At 60.7% G+C, this 3,957-nt stretch overlaps 1 long non-coding RNA gene across 1 annotated transcript; it reads right to left on the bottom strand.

Annotated features, from left to right (window-relative positions):
* Positions 1-749: 749 nt before the first annotated feature.
* Positions 750-3,623, bottom strand: LOC110572489. The gene is made up of 3 exons (XR_002479858.1): positions 3,353-3,623; positions 1,118-1,201; positions 750-861 (listed from the first exon to the last, which is right to left on the bottom strand). It is a non-coding gene; the product is annotated as an uncharacterized LOC110572489 (long non-coding RNA).
* Between the last annotated feature and the right edge of the window lie 334 nt (positions 3,624-3,957).

Genomic DNA, 3,957 nt, shown 5'->3' with positions numbered 1-3,957 from the left:
GTCACAGGAGAGAGCTCAGATCTCTGGGCTCCTGGGGCGTGGACTGTAATTTAGACAAAGTGGCTTGAAAATAGGCCACTCGGTCTCTGTCTATGATAATACATCTGCTTGACAGGTCAGAAGCCACCCCAGCTCTCCCATCAGCAATTTGACGCTGAACAAAATAGGGCGCTTTTTATTTTGAGTTGTTGGAGAGAATGCCTTAGTGATTTTCTAAGTCGATGTTTGGGCGCTGAAATCAGGATGCTGCAGCAGGGGTCCAGTGCCGCAGACCGGGGACGGCAGCCCCTCGGGTTCAGAAGCCCCTCAAGCCAGGAGAGACACGTGCAGTGCAACAAAATGGGAAGCCTTCCCAAGGACCAGATGCGAGGTCTACTGATAAGGTTCATTGATTCCTGGCCATGACTATGCACAATAGAAAAAGATACCGAGGGTCCTTGTGACCACAAGTTCGTGATGAGTGAGCTCAATGGTCCAGTAGTTTTAAAATCTAACGGTAGAATACGGCGATGGGCGAGGGCCAGGGAGTCCTTCCGGGGTGGGAGGTCAGAGCTTTGGATTGGGCTCACTGGACACCTGTGGTCAGAATCCGGACACCAGCTTCGGGAAGTCAGGCGGAAGATTCTGAGAGGGTTACTCCTGAGTGGCTGACCCCTCGGTGCCCCTCCACTCTGCCTTCAGGAACTGTGTGGACTCCTGGTGTGCAGTTCAGTGTTGGCGGGGGAAGCCTGTCCCCCACTGGGCTCCTCACCCAACAAGGCGCACATGTGCAGGATGGGGTTGGCAGGGCAGGCTGGAGCGCTCTGGCTTTTTGTGTTAGCTCAGCTGGAAGCCAGCTTTCGGATACACGGTCCCAGTGTCCTGCAAAAGGAAACCCAAGTATCCTCGACAAACAACTAGCTGAGTCCAAAAACCAACCAGGAGCAAAGAGTGTGGGGTGGGTGGCAGACAGGGTGACCCTTGATGGCATTCCCCCCCCAGGGGGCAGTTTCCAGGTATCTGGCCCCACCCTCTATTCTGCCCACCTCTGTCCTTACAGGAAAACTTGAGAAAGAAAGTGCCGGTGACCCCCAGACCCTCTGGGCAGGTGCCCTCTGGGAGAACTCCAGCCACCTACCCAAATAGCAGGGTCAGTCCTATTTCCAAGCATGTTCTTCCAGAGCGCTTGCGTCTTCTCGATGTGCTGATAAATCCCCAGGTTCTGTGAAATGATTAATTTAGATGGGAATTTCCCCCAGTTCTTGGTCTTACTGTGCAACTGGGCTACATGGCCACCTGAGCCAGGCAAGTATATAGGAGTGAACTTTTAGGTCACAGAGCCGGCCAGCCTGAAGCAGAGTCGTGAGGAGGGGGTGGGGGGTGTCCGGGGTGAGGGTATTTCCAGGGGAGGTGGACTCTTTGCTTTGCAAGGGGTTGAGATAGAGAAACTAGCTCGTCTACATTCTGCCTGGGATGCACAGCTCACTGCTATTGATGGGGATGGGGTGAGTGAGGCCCAAGAGCTGGACTCAAGTTAGTGCAGGTAGAAAGAGGCGCTGCCCCCACGGGGTCGTCTTCAGGTGACTGCGGGTGGGACGGCTCAGCAAGGCTGGGCCTGGGTCCCCCTCACTTCTAGCCTACAGCTTCCCCAGCCCTCCTCATCTCCCCTCGGTGCAGGATTCTGCAGGTGAAAGAGTCTTACCTATAGGACCACTGCCCTCCACCCTCTGGGCCAGACTGCAGCCTCCAGGGCAGCTCCAGAGAGTTCCCAGGGTCCCGGAAAGGGTGGGAGCCTTGCAGTCTGGAATGCAGTTCTTGGTTCCCTGCACAGACCCGGCCGGAACGCCAAGGTCAGCTTGTAGAGTGGGCTCCTGGCCCCCCACAATCTGGTTAATGATTAGAAGGGACACCGCTCCAGAAAGTCCCACAGACCCCTGTGATTTCCGTACACCCAGCCGTGGATGGGTACCTAGGAGATCTCAGAGGACCAGACAGGACTGGAACCCCCCTCCCCAAGGGGTGTTTTCCTTTCTAGAAAGCAAGTTCCAAAGCCCTGGACACCAGGTAGCTCCGAGGGAGGCAGCCGGCAGGCTGCCCCTGCGTCCCCAGCTCCTCCGCTGTCCTGATGAAGCCAGGTGCAGACCTGGCCGTGGGATCCAGCCGCACGGTCACGTCCCTGCAAAGCCTGGGCCTCTCACCGGGTATTGCCAAGCGCCCCCCCACCCGGGACGGAGGCAGGCGGGCGGACACTCACGTCCCTGCCTCGGCCCACTGGCCTCCCAGAGCCCCCCACCCACTCCAGCCCTCGGGAGCTAGGGTCCCCACTGGGCCCCAGGGCGCGAGGAGGCATGTGTGGGCACAGTGGGGCCGCTCGACCTCAAAAACAATCCTCTGCACTGATTCCCATTTCCCTAGGAGGAGCGCCCGCGCCACTCAGATCCATCCCATTTTCTGCAGAAGGGGCTTTGTTGCTGTGTCTTTTGATTTCACACCCAGCGGGCCTTTTCTCTGCGTGGGGATCCCCGCCTCCACCAGCCGGGTGTACACTCAGAGCCCCCATGTGGGGCAGGGAGGGGCACCGAGGGAGGGGGCACAAAGGACAGGAGCTGGGGGGCTCCTGGGGGGAGAGCACTCAGGGAACGGAGGGGATGTGAGGGGTGGGAGGGCTCCAGGAAGAGGGGGAGGGGAAGGGAAAGGAGGGGCGGCCCCCGACCCACCCACCTCTCCCACCCCCGGGCCCACTGATCTAATCATATCAGGTGTGCTCCAGATAAATATTAATAACCCAGTGACAGAGGGAATTTGGGAGAATCTAATTAAAAGGACACTGTGCAAGCTGGCAGCCTTGCAAAAGAGTCAGCCCCAGCGAAACCCAAGGGCCCGAAGAAGGAAACACACGGAGCCCCCAGGAGGCTCTGGAAAGGAAGGTGCACGGCCACACCTACGGGACAGTTCTGAGCGCCCACCGCCCGCCAAGGGCAGGAGGGCGGGACAGACCAGGCCTCTGGCAGGGTGGGCGCCTGGCCCCAGTGCCCTCCGAGCACCCCGGCCCCTGGCTCGGCCCCCGCATCCCTCCCGGGCCCGCCCCTGGGAGCCAGCCTGAGGCTAGGGACCTCGCCCCGCGCCCCAGAGACCTGGCCCCTCGCTCCTCTGCCCACTCAGGCTTCCCCTTGGTGTCCGTCTGTACGCAGCTGACAGTCTCTGTGCAAACCCTAAACGTGCACCATGCCCCTCACCCTCCTCCAGAGGCCTTGGAAGAGCCCCCGGGGACCTGGACTTCCCTGAGCACCGGGGTGCGGCCTGTCAGTAAGGCCCACAGCCCTGACCTCCCCCTGCAGGGTCAGGCCCCACCGTGAGAGCTGCCCATGCTCACCTTGGGTAAATCCTCCTCTGAGTCCAGAGTTGGGCCCCAGCCATGGCCCCGGAGCCTGGCCAATACCCCTTGTCATGGGGACTCACGGCTCCCGGGCCCCTTTTCTCTTGAAATCAAGATTTTGGGGGGGTCCCTCATGTGAGTCACTGGTGCTCTTTGGCCCTTGGTCGACTTGGCTTGGTCCAGCTGGAGCTGGAAGAGCCGGCCGCAGGGCAGCCGTGGACGAGGACGAGGCGCGCTCTGAGTGCGGCCACGGTCCCCCCTGGGCTCCTCCATCCAGCAGCCCGCCCACCCTCCCTCAGGCCCCCGGCCCTGGCCCTGGACAGGTGGGCACCTGGGCTTCTGGACCTGACCAGCAGCAGCTTTCTTCTGTGCTTGGAGTAAATGGGCCTCCCTGTCCAGTCCCTGTTGCCCCTGCGACTCTCTGCAAGAGAAACGCCTGGCAGGGGTGGGGCGCTGCTGACCTGTTCACCTGGCAGTGAGGAGCCTTCCCTGGGGAGGCCGGCAACTCCAGGCTGGGTTCCACCCTCCCGGCCACATCCTGTTGCCTGGAATGCCCCCTGGAATGGAGAACTCGCCACCTGCCAACAAAGCTACTTGGCCCG

The sequence above is a fragment of the Neomonachus schauinslandi genome, chromosome 15 (assembly GCF_002201575.2).
Source record: "Neomonachus schauinslandi chromosome 15, ASM220157v2, whole genome shotgun sequence".
Classification (NCBI taxonomy): domain Eukaryota; kingdom Metazoa; phylum Chordata; class Mammalia; order Carnivora; family Phocidae; genus Neomonachus; species Neomonachus schauinslandi.
Note: the sequence above shows the minus strand (reverse complement) of the source record. Positions and strands in the feature narration are given on the sequence as shown.